The 7,620-nt window shown below is 49.8% G+C and overlaps 1 long non-coding RNA gene across 2 annotated transcripts; it reads left to right on the forward strand.

Moving 5' to 3' along the window:
* Positions 1-298: 298 nt before the first annotated feature.
* Positions 299-6,782, forward strand: LOC103229720 (uncharacterized). Of its 2 annotated transcripts, XR_496257.3 has the most exons (4): positions 299-416; positions 747-935; positions 1,520-5,041; positions 5,441-6,782. It is a non-coding gene; the product is annotated as an uncharacterized lncRNA (long non-coding RNA). The 2 variants fall into 2 exon arrangements; XR_012091088.1 differs by having other exon boundaries at positions 320-416; positions 747-5,041.
* The last annotated feature ends 838 nt before the right edge of the window (positions 6,783-7,620 follow it).

Raw genomic sequence — 7,620 nt, forward strand, 5'->3', positions numbered from 1 at the left:
AACCCCAAACCTGGCTCTTGGTGCTTTCAGTGATGGCTCAGAGCAGGAATTCTCTGGCTTTGGGGTGCATCCTCAAACGTGGGGGAGGCTTGCTGAAAAGACAGGAGTCTGGTCCCACCTCAGGCTGCTGATCTGGAGCAGGCTCAGGAGTTTTTCTAACACGCTCCCTGAGAGATCCTAGCAAACGTTTGCACAACACTCACTTGAAAGCTGTGTGACCAAAACCATGATCACAGGGTTGTCCCTGAACACGGTGGAAAAATAACCTTTCCTTTAAATCTCCCCTGTGGTGACTTAGGGGAGGAGCCGGAAGAGAGCAGCGCTTCACAATAAAGGGAAGAATTGCTTGAACGGAGGCGGAGGCGTTTCAGGCATGAGTCACAGGCTGGGTGTGGAAGAGGACAGTGTGAAGCAAGGTAGGCTTCCCAGCACCCCTCCATTCTCAGCAGGGGCTGGCCAGCCTCAGCCAGGCCAGATGGAGGGAGCCCTGGAGAGTGGGGCCGGCTGCCCAGCTAGAATGCCTCCTTTTACTTCCAGCAGGGGGAAAAAAAAAAAGGCCTCCTCTCAATAGCAGAATTATCTACGTTTTCCCTCCCTTCCTCACTTAAATGCTTTCGAGGAGTGGGAGAAAGAAATTGGAGGCTGGAACGAATACCTTTTGCCCTCCTCTGAAAGGAGCCCGGGAGGGGTGAGAGGGTGTAGGAGCGGAGACTCCAAATGGCCCCCACCTGCCAAACCATTCTCAGGAACAGGCACCAGCTGAGATGTTGGCAGCAGCCGCTCCCCTGCAAGGAGCCCCTCCCACTTCCTGTCCCGCACACCTGCCTCATTGGAAAGTGACGCACCCACTCTTTGGCCTCGGCAGCCTGATGTTTCTCACCACACAGGAAGACAGTCATGCTACAGGAAGACCTCGGACTTTGCATCCAGCAGGTGTGAGTTCAAATTCCAGCTTTATAATTTGCAAGCTCAGAGGTGGATTTGCTGGGAAGCTAAACAAGCTTACCTGGAGAGCCCACAGCTTGCACGGCCCCTCCTAAGACTTTAACCTTATTTCGTATTCATAATTTTGTAGTCTTTTCCCTTTAAAAGGCAGCTCGAATTTTTTTTTTTTTTTTTTTTTTTTTTTTTTTTTGAGACGGAGTCTTGCTCTGTCGCCCAGACTGGAGTGCAGTGGCTGGATCTCAGCTCACTGAAAGCTCCGCCTCCCGGGTTCATGCCATTCTCCTGCCTCAGCCTCCCGAGTAGCTGGAACTACAGGCGCCCGCCACCTCGCCTGGCTAGTTTTTTGTATTTTTCAGTAGAGACGGGATTTCACCGTGTTAGCCAGGATGGTCTCGATCTCCTGACCTCGTGATCCGGCCGCCTCGGCCTCCCAAAGTGCTGGGATTACAGGCTTGAGCCACTGCGCCCGGCCGGCAGCTCGAATTTTTAAGCATTAAGCCCCACGAGACCTAAGTCCACCTAGGAGGTAGGAGATATCCCTTGCAGCCTGAGAATAATAATTACCACCTTGTAGGGTTGTTCTAGGAATTGCCAGACTGACAACACACCACACACCCAGAAGGCACCCAAGTCACACAGCCTGATGTTGTTCCCAGAGCGCCAATGCATCACCCTTGACCACAAGACCTGCGTCATTGGATTTGTCTCCAAAACTTGGGACTCTGGAGATAAAACGTCGTTGCAAGTCTACCTTTGCCACTGAATCTTAGCAGCTTTTGAAGCAAAGCATTTCAATATTTAGACATTGTGTGTTTCTAATGGGTACTGGGATCAAAATAATAAAAACTCAGTCTGCAAAGGGAGAAGAATAGAAACCAGCAGATTCATTATTTCACAGAATGTTCCTCTCCTCTCAGGTAAACATGCCTAATAATATCTGCTTAACTAATGAGCACCGCATTGCCAGTGGGGCCTTGACTCTGACGATGTAATGCATTTCTGTGCCATCGCACCCCCCACCCATCTCGGAGAGCGTCTGAAAATTAAGTGGGGCAGATGTAATTATGCGTCTAATATGCAAGGTACACGTGCACGTAGAAGCGTGCGTTGTGTAAACAACTCTACAAAATCAACTGCGGGTATCTGCTTGGCTCACGTCCTACAAGCACCATTTTCATTTTATTTCAGTTACTTCTTTTTTTTTTTTTTTTTTTTTTGGTAACAGAGTCTCACTGTGTTGCCCAGGCTGGCAGGCTGGAGTGCAGCAGCACAATATTGGCTCACTGCAACCTCCGCCTCTCAGGTTCAAGCAATTCTCATGCCTCAGCCTCCCCAGTAGCTGGGATTACAGGCATGCACCACCACGCCCAGCTAATTTTTGTGCTTTTAGTAGAGGTGGGGTTTCACTATGCATTGGCTGGTCTTGAACTCCTGACTTCAGGTGATCTGACCGCCTTGGCAGTTCAAATTCACATGCAACAGCCTTGGGCTATTTCTTTGAGAGTCAAATCGGCAGAGATGTGGCATGAAAGGAAAGAAGGCGAGTGTACAGCATGCTCAGGACTTTCAGGTCACTCAGAGCTCCCCGGAGCTGCACCAGACACAGAAGACAACAAAGGCTCTACCTGGGGGACAGGCTCCACACGGTGTGGCCCAGCGTGACAGTGAGGGTTCCTCCCATAACCAGCATGGGGCTCTATGCCAAGGCCATTCCCTCCCAAAGGAAACTCATGCAAGATCATTTTTAGGCTAGTTTCTAGTCTTCTAGCAAATGCGCTGGGTTAGAATTCATGCATTTTTTAGACTCCCATCCTCAGCACTAAAGACCCACTTCTGAGTGTGCTCCAAGCTGTGCACAGGGTAGGGAGAGGATTCAGACACAGCTGTGCCCTCCACAGGTCACAGGTGGGTGGAGAAGAATCATCCCTGCCCACAGAGACAGGCAGTAACAGGGAAAAGGGAAGAACAGGGCTAAGGGAACTCAGGAAAAGCCCGAGTCAGGTGTTAGAGAAGGAAGCAGCCAGAGCAGGCTGAGGCGGGGGGATGAGGGGGACACAAGGGGACGTGGGGTGACATGAGGCCTCCAGCAGGGGTGCAGCTTGTGGAAACCCAAGGAGCACTGCAAGCGGTGTAACTAAGGCTGGGCAGGGAGGGGAAGAGATGAGGCTGAAGTCAGTGGAAACCAGAAGGCCAAGGGCCTGGGGAGCCAAGCCAGAGGTGGAGCTTCATCCTGAGGGCCGTGGCCAGCTGCTAAAGGGATTTCAGGAGGGCAGTAATACCATAAGATTTGGGAGTTTTCGTTTTTTGTTTTTTTTGTTTTTTTTTTTTGATTTCGGGGTTTTGTTCTGACATGGAGTCTCGCTCTGTCACCCAGGGTGGAGTGTAGTGGTGCAATCTTGGCTCACTGCAACCTCTACCTCCCGGGTTCAAGCGATCCTCCTGCCTCAGCCTATTGTGTAGCTGGGACTACAGGCGCCCACCACCACACTAATTTTTGTATCTTTGTATTTTTTAAGTAGAGACGGGGTTTTGCCATGTCAGCCAGGCTGGTCTTGAACTCCTGACCTCAGGCAATCTGCCTGCCTGGGCCTCTCAAAGTGCTGGGATTACAGGCATGCAATACTGCGCTCAGCTAAGATTTGGGTTTTCAAGGGGTGGTCCTGGTTGCTGGGCACAGTGGAATTGAAGGAGATAGAAGTGGATTCTAGGGAGGGCATAGTGGCTACTTCAGAAGCTGCAGGATTCAGAGTTTGAGAAGCCCCAGTGTGCATCAGACCCAGCACGTTCAAATGTATCCACTACAAAGAAAAGAAACTTTTTATCTGAGGAAGGCAAGCCCCCTTTAAATGATCAGGCCTAGAGAGGCACAGATGTGACAGCTGTCACATCTCACTGCCCCACCTGAAAAATAAATCTCCTGAAGCCGCTTGCTGTGTGGGCTCTAGGTTGACTGGTACCAGTAGCTATGCATCAGCCTAACAATGCCACACGCCGGACACCGTAACTCGTGCCCTGTAGTTCAACAACGTGTAGACAATCACTCATCAATGTTATTTCTGTAAACTGATGAGAATTCCTGAAAAACAGTTTCACAATCGCCCCTTTCCTGATTTGTCTTCTTTTATTTAAAAGCTCGAGCCTCTCTTCTCTGGAGCACTTTCCAAGGTAACTTGGGAGTGCTCCCTGGACTGCAGTCCTCAACTGTGGCCCAAATAAACTCTCTACCTGTGTTAATTTCGCTTCCGTTTCTTTCTGTTGGTCAACACCACAATCTATATTTGAAATGTCATTCTTCCATGCTAGAATATGTATTTGGAAAGAAATTATTTTACTTTTTTCCTGAAGTTCCTTGGCTGTAATACATTTCATCGACTCTTGGCTGTGATCTGTGGACAATGACTGTGCACACCTACAGACTCACTCCTCATCTTCGTGAGGCTGGGACAAGGGTACCCACGGAGGCTTGTCCCACATCTGTAAAGGCCTCACATGCATGGCTGTGAGCCTCTCGGCCCTCATGTCCGAGCTCCCCTACCCCTTAAACAACTCTCCCAACCCCACCCCACCTCAGGTCCAGGGTGAACATTCCAGCAATGTGGTCTGCCCACAGGGGAGACCCAGGGAAGACGCCTGTACAGTCCTTAGAAAAAGGCTTAGGGTTTGAGGGTGAGGAATCCCAGGATCCCAGACACCTGGTGTGGGCTTCAGGTGGGCTCATGCCCTTGGCCCTGCCAGCTAAGTGGCTCTGCTGGAGGAGGCGGACCAGAGTGGGACCCCCAAAGGCACAGAGCCCTGGGCCAAGACTCCCAAATGCTCAAGTTTAAAAGTGATACTTTATCCTCTGGAATCCTTGAGAAGTAGGAAAATTTAACCCAGTGATTATTTTCAAGATAGCTTTATGTTAATAATTTAACCAATTCGAGAAATCAACATAAAATCAGCTAACCCCGTATGTGTGTTTTTTGTTGTTGTTGTTGTTTTGTTTTGTTTTTGGCCCCTGACTTTTGTGGAGACCCATGAGATGCTTGGTGTCCTGAGCCTAACGGATGCAGGGGCCTGGCTGGGACCCAGCTGGGAAGCTGATGCTGTTCTCCAGGTGAGTGCTTTGCCAAAGGCTGCTCGGAACACTGCCTGCCTCCAAACTTCTGCTTTCCTAATAGGTCACAAGCACTTTGCAAGAAGCTGCAATCCATCATCCCCTTCTGCTTGCATCCCCCCTCACATCTGTGGGTGGGAGAGAGGACAGAGCAGGGGGAAGCAGGAACTCTGAGGTTCCCACTTGGGGCACCCACACTTTGATGGGCAGGAGGTGCTCCTGGCCCGCTGGGTGGGACCTCTCCCAAGAGACCTTTATGCCAACCTGGATGCTGGGGACACACTCAGCTCTCCCTTAGCCTGACCCACCTTCCTAGAAAGACAGCTCAGGATTCATTTCTCCCCAGGGCTTTCACTGTGCATGAGAAGTCCCTTCTGCCTTCTATTTTCTCTTCTCCAGGAAACCTCTCTCCACAGCCCGAATGCATGACTTTGAACTTTTCCAAGACTTCCAGCACCAGAGACTCAGGACTGACCAACTTTCTCAATATCCTATTCTCCCAACTCCACTCTGGGCTCCCAGTCAATCTCCCTCCCCCCTTTTTCCCCTGTAAAAAACCTAAACTGCTCATTTCTTCTCCCTCAACCCCTGGATCACATCAGCCCCATGGAGAGCTCCACTCTGGTCCACCACCTCCAGCAGAGCCACTTAGCTGGGAGGGCCAAGGGCGCAAGCCCACCGGGAGCCCACACCGGGGTATCTGGGATCCTGGAATTCCTCACCCCTAAATGCTAACCCTAATTTTAGAACCTGATCACAAAGGATTTCATCCTTGAAAGAAACTGTTCCAGCAATCTCGATTTTGACATGAGTCTGGAAAGGATCTTGAGCACTACATGGGTCCCACTGGGGGTCTCCTCCCAGTGGCTCCTGTTCCCTCCCGGCACGGCTGGCCTTTGCTCTGCACCTCCACTCTGCACTGAGGTCCCTTTGGCTAGTCCTCATGGAGGGGCCTCAGGAGACAGTGGGGAAAGCACAGGTTCCCCACAAAAGACTCCAGTGTGGGCTCAGCCTAGTCATGTGACCCTAGACAAGCTTTTAACTTGCCTGCACCCCACAGCGCAAGTAACCTCCCCTGCTGTTATGGGTTGAGTTATGTTCCTCCAAAAAATCTGTTGCAGTCCTAACCCCCAGGACCTGAAAATGTGACCATATTTGGGCATAGGGTCTTTACAGAGGTCACCAAGGTAAAGTGAGGTCATTAGGATGGGCCCTAGTGTGATATGATTGGAATCCCTACAAAAAGGGGAAATTTGGACACAGAAACAGACAGGCATTGAGGGAAGATGATGTGAAGAGACACAGGGAGAAGATGTCATCTACAAGCCACAGAGAGAGGCCCAGAGCAGACCCTCTCTTACTGCCCTCAGAAGGAGCCAGCCCTGCCAACGCCTCGATCTTGGACTTCCAGCCTCCAGAGCTTTCAGACAATAAATGTCTGCTGTTTCAGCCCCCATCTGTGGGACTTTCTTAAGGCAGCCCTAGCAACAAACCCACCTGCCCTCTTGACTTCCTGAAATGAGAGAGCCACACGGCAGTGCTGCATAAAGGGCAAGGGCTGCAGTTTCATTCAGGCCATGAGCAATCATTGAGCACCGACAGTGTGCCAGGGACCACGCGTGAGCGCTAGGGGTCTACACCACCAACTTAGATAAAGTCCCTTACTTGCTTCCTTTACATAAGTTATTCTCCTAGCCACCATGCAAGTGGAATCATCTCAGACTTCTACAGTCTTCACAGCTCCTAGCTAATCATTAAGCACATTGTAGGTGCTTAATAAATGCCTAAATAATTGATTTACTACAGATTCGTAATGGCTACAAATTATTCAGTGTACAAGTCTGAATGTGGGCGTGATAAATATTTTATAGTCTTTAGCAACATCCAGAAGAACTAATCGTAGTTTGAGTCCAAAATAACCTCATTTATTTAGTACCACGACAGGCTTGTCCTGTTCTATAGGGTGTAGAATATTGAGCCCAAAGGGATGGCATCTCGTTTGCTTTCATGACCTCCTCCCCTCTTGCATGGATACAGATCATGGCTTTAGACAATTTTTGAGGTGAGGCTACATTTTCTGGGCATAACCAACTTCAGATAAAAGATATTTTCTGTAATGCATCATGCAGGATCTTAATAATTCTAGGAGCTCATTTGAAAGTCATGTTAAACTGGCCTTTTGAGAGTTCTGCATTATTAGAAAGAAAGGGAGAGGAGAAGGGGGAAGTAGAAAAGGGGGGGAAGTGGAAAGGGGGAGGGGAAGTGGGGAAAAGAGAGAACAGAGAGGGGAGAGGGAGAAAAGGAAGGAAGGAGGAGAAAGAGAAGGACGGCATATTTGGGGCGAAATCAGTCCCTGCAGTATGTGGACATTGTGTGCTGCTGGGCAGAAGGTTTTCAGCACGACAAGAATGAGAATGCCAAGTGCATAAATTATAATGTCGTCTTTTCCCTGCAAACAGTGAATAATTATAGATGCCAAGTGTCTCAGTGAAATCTGCTGGGCATATGGCCCCTTTTTGTCTTCATGCCACTTTTCTTTTCTCCTCCAGGGCAAAGAAGCCAGCATGAATTAGCACCTG

The sequence above is a fragment of the Chlorocebus sabaeus genome, chromosome 24 (genome assembly GCF_047675955.1).
Source record: "Chlorocebus sabaeus isolate Y175 chromosome 24, mChlSab1.0.hap1, whole genome shotgun sequence".
NCBI lineage: Eukaryota > Metazoa > Chordata > Mammalia > Primates > Cercopithecidae > Chlorocebus > Chlorocebus sabaeus.